Source organism: Chelmon rostratus, chromosome 6 (assembly GCF_017976325.1).
Source record: "Chelmon rostratus isolate fCheRos1 chromosome 6, fCheRos1.pri, whole genome shotgun sequence".
NCBI classification, from domain to species: domain Eukaryota; kingdom Metazoa; phylum Chordata; class Actinopteri; order Chaetodontiformes; family Chaetodontidae; genus Chelmon; species Chelmon rostratus.
This window is the reverse complement of record NC_055663.1, coordinates 16,011,593-16,024,000: the sequence shown is the minus strand read 5'-3', so window position 1 is coordinate 16,024,000 and position 12,408 is coordinate 16,011,593.

Below are 12,408 nucleotides of genomic sequence, written 5' to 3'. Positions count from 1 at the left end.
ATAGAAATGACATTTTCCTGAAGAAGACGAGCTTAAACAACAGTTAGCCGGGATCTCTGCACCTCACATGCATTATTACAGAACAATGAAGCACTAATGCCCTGTTATGTGCAAGTTTTATAGATGTTTCTCAGCAGCAGCTCAAATGATTGTGCGTACTCCAGGTGTGACAGTACAAGTGACTGGACATCAGTCATAACAGAAGATGGAACATATGCAGAAAATGTCCTGAAAAAGCAGTTCCCTCTACCATCATGGAAACAGTGCGATCAGCCTGATCAGACCAACACAAGTTATCCACTCTAACACCCAGTGATTTGGTCTTAGTGACCTGCTCAACTGATATCACATCTATAACTGAGTGCAGTGATTTTATGAAGAATATTTCTAAAACCCAATACATTTAGTTCTGGCAATGTCGCTCAGCTCCACAAATGTTGGTGAATCCTAAAACAAAGCTGAATTATCAGCACACATAACGACATCAGCATTTTTAAAAACATATGTGAAATCATTTATAAAAACTGAAAATAGAAGTGGACCCGAGCCCCTCCTTTGTGGCACACCAAATGATATTTTTGGAACTTTTAGATAAACCGCCACTGAAAAGCACTGACTGCATTCTGCCTGGGGGTAGCACTTGAGCAAAAGGTGACAAAAACCATATCTGATGTAGTTTGCTGTTATCTATACGTGTAAACCATTGATCAGTCATGTGTAATAATGCAGTGCTAGCACAGTGGTAAGCAAGCATCCTGTGCCTCGGTAAGTATCCCATTCTACTGAAAAAATTTAACATTTGATTACTAATAAGTCAACTGGAGCCAGTAAAACCCGTTTTTGAATCTTTGGGTATGATTTTAGAGTTTAGGCCTGGAAATCAGCCTAGCAAAGTAGATTAACTCAAACGAGTGAACAATTTTGATTTTATCTCTCTGTTTGCTGAATTTTTGTATTCACCATTTTTTTTTTTTACAGTATATTCTATGATTCTTCAGTCTTTATCAGGCCAGTAAAAACAGCACAGTTCAGACATTTCCATGCAGAGCAGTCGCTGAGGGTTATTATGTGCTATGGTCTTAATAATCATTTTTCATTAGCGATTTACCACAGAGAATATTTACAGAGATTAAGTCTGAAATATTTGGTTACGCTGTCAAAGACACTATTAGATGCTACTGAAGAAACTCATTTCTTCATGACCTGCTGTAATAAAGCATCAAATTTATAGGAAATGTTCGACTGTCCTTCCATTTTAGTAGATTTGCGAGCAGCGGCAACAATCGCTCTTATTAAGAAGAGATTTTTTTTCTCATCTCACAGTGTCTGTAGCTTATTATGATCATAAGCCGGGTAGATAGTCAGCTTTACAGACATTTGAGCACAGAAACCAGAGGGTTGTCATAAATATTAGAAATATATTCACAATCCACACACAGAGAAAATAACTCCAGGTTAGAAAGTCATTATGTTTGTGTGGCTGCATCCACACTTCGCAGCATGATTTGCATGTATGTATGCAAATGTGTGCATTGAGGTTTGATATTGATTGCACACTGGGAGTGCATAGCCTTTATTCAAGTGTGAATTTATTCAAACTATCTGAGGTGTATTGCTATGATCACAACATCACAATGTTAAAGCAGTGTGCTGCATTTCTAAGAAATGTATGATATTACTGCAGGATGTCGTCAGGTCTGAGACTATAGTGATAAGCAGAGGCAGGGGATTTAGGTTTGCAATGATTATCTTTAGTTACCCTGCAGCTTTAAATTATTATAACATTTTCTAGTCATTAACATTTATCTGTGCTTACTGCCCTAATAGCTATCCCTCTAACTGTTATAACTCGCCGTAGTGTGTAACCGTCCGACAGGGTCTTAATTAATTTGTCTGTCTGTGTTTTCCAAAATTATAAACTGACGTATACAAATTGCTGTACGTGTTGTAAAAACACATGAAGAATTAAAGCACACATTTATTCTTGAATTGTTGTTTGGGTTCATGCTTGAATTGTCTTATTTCCAGTGACAGAAAAAAGACCAGAACACATGGTGTAATGAATGAAACAGATAACTTGCTATTTGTGTGTGCATGCAGATCCTCACAGTAATTGTTCACTAAAAATACCTCCAGCAGTCATGGCCAAGATCACAGAAGAGATAGAAAACAAATCCTGCTGTCACACCAAACTAATAATGGAATGAACTCTTAGTACAAAAGGTGTTTGTGGAAAGGTCACAGGATGTGATCCACCAGACCATCTTCACAAAATACTTCATATCCAGACTGTGTTGATGCCACTAGACAGAGTGCAGTCTCAAAAGTGTGTGTCGAGTCACCGCACTTGATCAAATTCCACTTTGCTTTTTGGATTTGATTTTATCTTTGGAGAAAATGTGACTTCTGCTTGATAAACAAATGGGAAACAAAGAATAAAGCAAGCAGCCCAAAACATTGGAAGACAAATTTATGCTTAGTCATATAACTAGAAAAGAGCACACTAAATTGACTTGCATATCAAATAACGCAAGAACAAACAATACTTTGATAGAAAATGCCAGCCCTGCCCCCCACACACCAATATAATATAAAACTGGACTCTGATGAAACCATGGTATCTTACGATTGGTTTAGGTACATGGATCAAAACATAGGAAGTGGGGGCTTTCACGGATCCCATCAATGCAGTGTACAGCTACTTCAAGGTCAAGCAGGAGGATGTTAAAAGAAACAGTCTGGCTTTTTTGGATTGAGCAGTGCACATTTAAGATGACAGAGGACTCAACATTGAAGTATACAGAAAACCCACTCACACCGATCAATATTTGCTCTTTGATTCTCACCACCCTCTGGAGCATAAGCAGCGGGTTATCAGAAGCCTACACCACAAGACTCCAAACGTGCCCACAAGGACAACAGGCAAGGAGAAGTAGCAGAAACACATCCGGGAAGCACTCAAAATGTGAGGTTACCCAAACGGCCTTTATCAAGACCCTGGAAACTCACAAAACAGAAAGAGTAGAAAAGGAACAACATTGTCATCCCTTTCATTGTGAGGAGTAGCTGAAAAACTCAGGAGGATTTCCAACAAACACCACATCCCTGTGCACTGTGAGGCAGAGTCTGGTCCACCCAAGAGACAGAACACCCAGGCATGAGCAGAGCAAATTAGCGTATGCAGTCCAATGCAGCAAGGAATGCACAGACTTGTACGTTGGGGAAACAAAACAACCACTTCACAAGTTCATGGCACAACACACAAGAGGCAACACCTCAGGTTAAGACTCATTTGAGGACAGAAATGCACACATTTGGCCAGAGCAGCAAAGTGGAATGACCATCACTGAACAGAGGAGGTGGTCTACGACACTTATCATCCACCTACAATGCAGTCCTTCCGCAGGCGGTTTACCACCCTTTCACACCATGACTCATGGGACCCTAACGACTCACATGTGACCTCGACGATAAATGCCTCGGATCAGTCAGTCAGTTAAAACTGAAGAAGCCTCTTGGATGAGAGGTGAAATGTCTTTTAGAGCTTCAAGCATGTCCAGATGCCTTTGTAAAGCACTTAGAAGCACCAAGACCTGGATGAATACGAATCTTCTGCATGCCAACCAGTCTCAGGACGTCAGGAAGTGACGCAGAACACAAAGCCGACCAAAGCTCAGTTTTTGTTTTTCTGTATGTTCAAAACATGAGAAAGGAGCAGAGTGATGATGAAGTTGATGATATGTCTCTCTCTCTCACATCCTGGCGACTGTCATGTGACATGCCTCAACAGTGATATTGTACAATCTGGCACAGATTTCACCTAAAGATATTGCGGAGAATAGAATTTGATAAATTTGAAGTGTACTTCCTCAATGTGTGTTCATTGGCGCTAGCTCACTTGCTGGAGTTTTGAGCCAGAACGGCCCAAAAGAGCGAAAGGAGGTCCGACTCATATGAGATACTATATGGATCCATCGTGATGTGGTTTAAAAATCATGAAAGTGTCTATTTGTAGTCATTAACTGAATGTGGAATGTGATAGTCTTTTGTTCTGTCTCTTCTTTATTTATCCAAATTTCACTGTAAAGTTCCACTGTAAATCAGTCATACTCAGTCATCGCGGCAGTAACTTACAGTAACAAGTTATTGCCAAAACTTTAGTGACAGGATGCATTTTTGCTGAATAAAATTTTAGCAGCAACCCTGAGTAAGCAAAACTGCTTAACTGTAGGCTGAACAAGCAAAACTCACTCATGCTTACATATGGAGTTTATTAAGTTGGACAAAACATATTGACTGAAACGGTAAACAATATGCAGTGTAAGAGAGAACTAAACACAGCAGCTCTGCAGAGCTCTGACGCAAACGGATGGAGACAAAACAATGGCACCGTTGAAAAGAACGATTCGTACATGAGGAGGAAACAGAAGATAATCCTTTATTGACTCCCCACATACAGCAGCAAATGGACAGAACAAATACAGATGAGTAAAGAATAATTAATCAAGTGTATAAACTGCAAATAAGAATAAAATAAAAGCTATACAAGAATAATTATACCCAAAACGCAAAGTTACAGGCAATAGCAGCACACATACAGTACCCACAAGTATTTTTGCACCTGAACTAATGGTGCAATACCATCATGAAGCAACAAACACAGTCAAGGACAGGATGACGCACATTATCTGCACACACACAGACCCCTTCAAAAGCCACGCTGCTGACTACAGTGAAAAGCAGCAACAGAGCAACACAATTAAAACACATTGAGGAGATTCATATGGGCGTTTTGCATTATATGTGCATGTGAATGGAAGCATTGCGGAGTGACGTAAGTTAGACAATAATACGCCGTCTCTGCTTTGTTTGAAGTTAATAGCAAATACAGCTAAACCACACCACAGGAAGCCCTACAAAGCACACAATACAAAAAGTAATGCATAAGAGTACAGTTTGAGGTGCTGTGCTTGCTGCTATCACTCTAATTATTATCTCTTGTGCCTAATGTGTAATAGCTGTCCCACTGGGTCAGTGTCTATTAATTAATCCGTTTGTGTGTCTCACTTAATGCTTCAGACACCATAGGTTGGATTGGATGAAGACAAAGGAATGAAGCGTTACAAAAGGCACAAAGGCGTGATGGAAGTCTCCGTTTTTTTATTCTCTCCCGTCTGTACCTTTCCGTCTGTTTTTCTTTCAGGACCTGAAGTCACAGCTTTAAACCAGCTTGTCTCATAACAATCGCCCCCTGATTTGTTTTCCAGGAAGAAGTAAATGATTTGTGGCAAAAGGTTAAAAAAAACAATATACTGTTTCTGATTAGAGCCGTTCTCAAAGGTCCCTCTTAATTTGAATCTAGTTTGAATCTGAATGTTGTTTACATCTCCATCCTTGACTGCATTCCCTCTCATTTGTGGTCATTGTTCATAAATTATGCAAGTGGGTACGCAAACAGAAAATGAAGGTGATTGCTGCTGAATGACTCGGCGTGGGACAACGGTATCCCATTTCTTTTTATGTTTTCTTTGCTTAGTTTGTACTCAATTTCAGTGTTTTCATTTCCTCATTTGGGCAAATAAAGGTGATAATAACTATGTCCCCTTGCACAAATTATGAAGACGTCCTGTCAGCCAATCAGTAATGTTTGTATTATTTTGTTTTGAGGTGTAATCGCCTGTAATGAGGCAGTTGATGCAGTGCTGATATGTAGCAGTTCTCCAAGTTTCATCATAATCTGATCAGTGGTGTCTGTGATATTTTGTCTGACAATTTGATAAATGAATAAACAAAGTTCCCAGTGGGTTTACCAGCCTAGTTTTAAAATGGCAGCAGGCAGCAATACTGAGATATATTATTCCCCTGCATTTCCCCTGCATTGAGTGAGAATGAGGCCAGCGGTGTCTGAGACATCACTTCTGACACACTGATGAAAAATGATCCACCGCTACTCTTGGACCAATGAGAGCAATTTTTGAAAAAGCTAATTTGAGGTCACGCCTGTGATTTCACACCTTGCAAATGATACACGGGAGAATAAATCAAATGATGTAGTGCCCCTTTGTGTCAATCAGTGCAATTACTGAAATTACTGAAATGTGATTGGCTGGCTGATGCCATCGGGCCGAGTAAAGCCGACGTGCTCTGGCTGTGTGCCTCTACACGGGCAGCTGTGATGTTTTGCACACTGCTCTCTCGGGTCTCGGCCGAGTTTAGCAAGAGGAGGTGAATGGGTGGTATGTGTGTTTGAGGAGGAGCCAGCTCCCTTGAAACTTGGCATCACAAGAAGGTCATCGAGATATGACATCTTCAAGTACTGACAATGTTTTTGGGGCAAAAGTGAGGCCAGGGGGAAAAGACAAAACTTGTAACCCCTTTTCTGAAAAGCAAACCTCAAATATTCCTTGTACCTCTGCACAGATAGCTGGTGTTAACATTCAGGGTGGAATCCTCCATATTGGCTTGTTTATTGTCCTCAGACCCAGTACTGGCCTCAGAGAACAGCTGTCTTTCTGGAAGTGAGGACATGCCTTGAATGAAAGCCGCAGCTCATCTCCTCGCCTGACGTTTGGCAGGTGGCGCCCTTCTCTTGCAGAGGATGAATCTTCGGCCTCAGAGTTGGCAGTGCACTCTCTGAAAGAATGCTGAGGGGCAGGAGGAGCATCTGTGAGGAGACCAGTGGCAGGGAGAGAGGCCGGGATCTTGGCGGGGCTCATGCTGTGGAGAGCGAGCCCTGCGGGACACGAGGTTATGGCATGAGGTATTGCAATGCTGTTTGAGATTGAATCTACTATGGGACCAAACAAGCTTGAAGTCTTGTCCAACACGTTATGCTGACCCTTCATGTCTTGCTCTTGCAACATCTGAGGCAGATTTACCCACAAATGCCAGATGGAAACCATGCTTTGAGCCGCCTCCTTTGCCACAACAAGGCAAAAATCTGCTGCCTTACAGAGCTTCATATATGTTTCCAGGGTGGTGATTCCCTCCAGTTCGTATGATTTATGATGATGATGCAATGGGAGAGGTCAGGAAGCTGTTGGAGTGGTGACCATCTTGGTAAAATGGACCCAGGTCAGGATGGTCTGGCCATGAAATCCCCAGATTTTGGATGGCTCGCTAGAGGAAACATGTAAGTTCCAGGCTGTAGGGACCCTCCACTGAAGCGGGAACGGCTGCCACCTGAGGCTCTTAAACTCTGTCTTCCCTGCTGTCGTCCTCGACAGAACCCACATGGCTCATGTGGAGGTCTTATGGTTCTTTGTGGCAGTCATACGGTAACTCCTCCTGCTCTCCCTGGCACAGAGACTGAGACCTGGATGGGGATTATTAGCGAGAGGCAGGGGCAGCTGGTGGCAGCATGGCAGCTCTCACCTCTCCTGAGACATCAGGACCACTTGTGGGCTGCTTGGCAGAGCAACAAGACCCTGGCTAAATCTGTGTGTGTCTAATGTCAGATGACTCTGAGCAGGAGTTCAGTGCAGAAGAGGTCTGACTGAGTCGCCTCGACTTGCCTTTGGGAATTTCTCCTGACAGGAAACCTTTACAAACTGTTCATAAGTTGTAACTGCTGGCTTACTCTTACAGTGTGGAGGTTGTCACCTGGGTCGCTGGGCTGGGGAGCCCTTAAAGTTGGCCTGCTCAGTCCCTTGCTCTGTCTCAACTCTCCACGGTCTCCTGTTGTTTGTTTGGTTTGCTTTGTCTTTTAATTCAACAACTTGCCGCAATACTAATTTTACAGTTGTTTTCCACATCTTTGACTAGCATCTGCCAGTGATTCCATTTAGTAAATGGTGTCATTTTTAACCATTTTTCGTGTGTTACCCTTCTTCTTTGTCTGAACCGTGAATCAGCTCATTACAGCATCTTTCTAACATTTGTACCTGTCAGGCCGATACTTGAAAGAGGACTCAGGTGCAGATATTGCAAATCACACAGCTTTATTGAACTAGACCCAGAGACCTCTTCGCAGAGTGTAACAGAACAGCTATGAAATTACACCATGAAATGACAAGTAAAACAAATCATATGAAACAAGGTATCAAAAAACGCTCCAAAAGGAGGATAATAAAAGAACAAATAACTTACAGAACCTAAAACGCTCCCGAAGGAGGAAGAAAACAAACGGCTATGAACAATACTGAGAAACTCACTATACAAATCTGTAGAATACGCTCCTAAAACATGGAGGAAGACCATCACGAACTCAAAACAGCAAAGAAACAAAAGAACACTCTTAATGAGGACTGAAATTTGGCTATGAAATAACAAGAAACAAAACAGCGAAAACTAGACTATAAAAGTTAAAAACACTCACGAAGAGGAACAAAGGAATCGTAGACAAGAACACTGTGGCTGTGGCGATAAACAAAAGGACAAAGACACACTGGCACAAGACAAGGGAGACGCCGACTATTTAAACACGTGGAGGGTAATGGGGAACAGGTGGAGGCAATAGGTGATCGGGGTGGACACACCGGTGACACATGAGGAAGGGCAAGTGCTCTGAAACGAGAGGAGAGTTAGACTATCAAAATAAAACAGGAAATGACAAGACAAAAACCCAAGACGAGACAAACCTCACCACGGTGTGACAATACCGTCACTGCAGAACTGATGGGTTATCAGAAAGTTAAAAAAAACAAGTTGTTTATATCGATAGATCAACATTTATAGCTGCTGTATAAGCAAACAGAAAGGATAAAGACCAACCAAAGGATTTTTTCCCAACATGGTGAAAGTTTTCTTTTTAACGGCTTATAACTAAACCAATATTAATAATAAGCCATGAGTAACAACTTATGGAGGATGGCTTATTAGAAAATAGTGCCAACATATAACGTATAATTTCAATATATTTTAGCAAATCTTATAGGGAAAGCTGCACAAAACATAAACAAAACCAGAATGCAATCATGCAGTAACATCCTTCATACAGTCGCGTGTTCAAAGTGGTGAACCTCGCTCCATCATTGCTCGTGGTCAACTGAGTCTTCGGAGGATGTCCCTTTCATGTTGTTTTGTAATATTTTCAATTGAGTATAAGTCAAAAAGGATTAGTAAGTTATCACATTCTGTTTTATTTATGTTTTACACAGCGTCCCATCTTTTTTGGAATCAGGGTTGTATAAGTAATAAGTATATTTTTTAAAAACATGCTTGAGTTACAGCTTAATACACCTGGTGTGTGTTGTGTTTTTTTAAACCAGGGAGTTTCTCTTATTCATTTTTTGAAAATGATATATTTAAAGAAGAAGAATACAGACATTTGGTTGGAAATGGCACTTTAAGGAAATACTACCTGTGGTGCAAACAATGAAGTTCAACCATTTCTTGTTGTTTTTATTTGCATACAGTAGCATAAGCTAATCATTACCTGTGATAAATCTGGTGACCTTCCGGCTGCAGGAAACACACAGCTTTTGGACATAAAAGCCAATCGAAAATCGGTTTCAACTTATCTGTTATTTATTTGATGAAAACATGCAAAACAGTAGGCCTGCTCAACAGGGAAGGAAAAGATCAGGCTGAAATACATGAAAGAAAAACACAGCAGCAGCCACTCACCATCTTTGCGTAATTAAAAAATCTTCAAAGATCACCACTCTGCAGGTACCTGGGGTCAGAGTCACTGTGGGTTAATGGTTTTGGTGGACATGGACTCTCATGATCATGATTGACTCACAACTGGAGGTCTCAGTCAATCATGAGCGGATTCAGCGGGATGAAAAGCGGGGCGTTTAAATTGTTGTTTGAGTCAAGTTTCTGTGTTGCTCGGGATGTTTTTTACCCATTTATTTTGTTTTATTGATTATGAATCTTGTTAAATCTTACTGCTTTCTGTCTTTGTGGTGTTTAGTGATTATATTCTTCTCGTCTCTTTGTGCTTTGTATAGTTTCATTTCTGTTCTTTCAGTTCACTTCAGTGAAATTTCCTGAATCTGATATGTGTTTGAAGAACGATGGCTGGATTGAACGATATCCTGAAGGAGTTTCACACTGACTGATGGGTACACACTGCTGACTGATACACTGATTGTTGTATTGATTGCATGATAATGAAGCTGTCTATAGATCCATGCCAGAGGCAGCATGCCGACATAAGTGTCCTCCTTTGAAATGATAAACATTACACTCTGGATATATATCACGAACAGTATTCTGCAGATGTTGAAATGTATTGATGAATAATTTAACTCGTACCGACTGAGGTAAACTGAGGTTTATTTTCACAGTTTGCATCTCAAATCACTTCCTGGAGAGCTGAAACACAGTGGATGAGATAAATTATCCAGCAAAACAGTACAATACTGAACTGCACACACTCCTCACTGAACAGTCAAAACCACCTATTATTCTTCAGTCTTTTTTAAACACTATAAAGAATGTAGTAAAATTAAGAATGGACATCTTTAAAAAGGCATTATTATATCAATACACTCACTTAGTGTAACTTTGCTCAAATCCTGTGTCAATGTTTCTCTTATGAGACAAGACATTTCACAGTGAAAGTTGTGCCTGGGTTGGATATTTCATGGCACAGGCATCCTTTGATGTTTTCTGTGTTGTTGTTGTCAGTGCTAAGCTATGAAAAAGTGCAGCTCAAGTGCTCCCTTTGAGTTACTCATCTGAACTTCTCTGTTTTCTCCTGCTTTGTAGTGTTCTTTTTGTATTCTTCTCCTCATCAGGTAAATTCGGAGGAGTCTGGCATGCATTGTGCTGGTACATCTACAAACTACAACAAATAACAAAGTTTCAGATATCTAGCCTGCTCATGGAGTATCTATTTCAGAATGATAAGTTGTATTAAATGCAAACATAACCTTATAATGTAGAACTGAATTTTTGGCGCCTCTTCGGCAGGAATGTCAGCAGCAGCATACAGATCATGAAACACAAAGTTGACCAAAAAACTCACAAACTAATATAAAGTTAGATAATAAAAACATGAAACAAACAGCACTGCTACCAAGAAACACGGACAGCTAGATCGACTTGTCTACCTTCAAGTTAAAGCTTGAAAAACAGACTTTTTAAAGCATCAGCCTGAATGACAAGTGCAGTAACTTGGAGGACTGTCAGATCTCCAGGCCCGAGGGTTTGGCAAACTCCCTAAATGGACCTTGGTGTTATTTATTTATTTTATTTGTGTGGAGTTAGAAAGTGCGTCAACCACAGAAAATTGTCCTCACTGTAGGCAGTTTATTCTCCTCAGAGCCTTCACCCTCAGAGCTACTGAGAAGGAGAAATTCAGGTCAGAGGAGTGTGAAATTGAACATGGCAACCAGTTGCTGCCACCTTGCATTGCCAACATGTGAAGTTTTCAAATGGAAATCTAGTTATTAATCTTTATGCCTCAGAAGTCTCCACACGCATCTTCCCAAAGTGAAAAGGATTAGTCTGCCTTTTTTGAATTGAAAACAGTAAAGACAGTATATTTAATGACTGACCTCATCAGCTTCATTGATTTTTGTAAATATCTGCTTATTCTGAATTTGATGCAGCAACACGTTTCAAACAAGTTGTGACAGGAGCAACAAAAGACTGGGGAAGTTGTGGAACGCTCCAAAAACACCTGTTTGGATCATTCCACAGGTAAACAGGTTGATTGGTAACAGGTGATAGTATCATGAATAGGTATGAAAGGAGTATCCTGGAAAGGCTCAGTCGTTCACAAGCGAGGATGGAGCGAGGTTCACCACTTTGTGAACATGTGATTATATAAAGGAGATCACTACATGAGCTCAGGAACACTGTTGTCAGTGAACACAGTTTGTTTGCAGATGATTGCATTCTGTTTTTTATTCAAGGTTTTTTTTGTACCTGGGTTGTTCCAATATAACCAGTATAAGTCATAGTCATTATTTTTAATAGAGGTGGGGTTATTCTGATCAGTTTAGTTATAGGCCTACAGAGTCACTACGTAGAAATTGTATTCTGTGCATGATATTTAAAATCCAAACTATTTTCAGCTGAAGTCGCTCCTGTTGACTGTACAGTGTTCTGTCTGCCTCATTGCACAGCAGTCAAGCAGAGCCTGACTGTGAGGAAAACAGCTGGTGCTCTTTTCTCCATTCACACTTTCTGCTAACTGGGGCCAAAGAGTTTGAAACCTGAGCTCTAATTGAATTGTGATGCAGATGAAAATTTAACGTGCAGTGATTTCAGTGTTGAAATCCCCATTTTAAAAAGAGTGGTATTTTTACCCTTTCGTGATGGGGCTCTGAGATGACAATAATCGTATATTTTGGATGCTGCGTGCTCCCTGTGGTGTAGCACAAACTACCGGTTCCTCTGCTCCTGCTGTGCAGAACAGTTTTGTTCTGCTCCACTTTAGCTCCACAGTTCTACTGTGACTGCCACTTCTGTTGCCTCTGCTGGGGACAGTGAACTGGAACATTTTGCCTC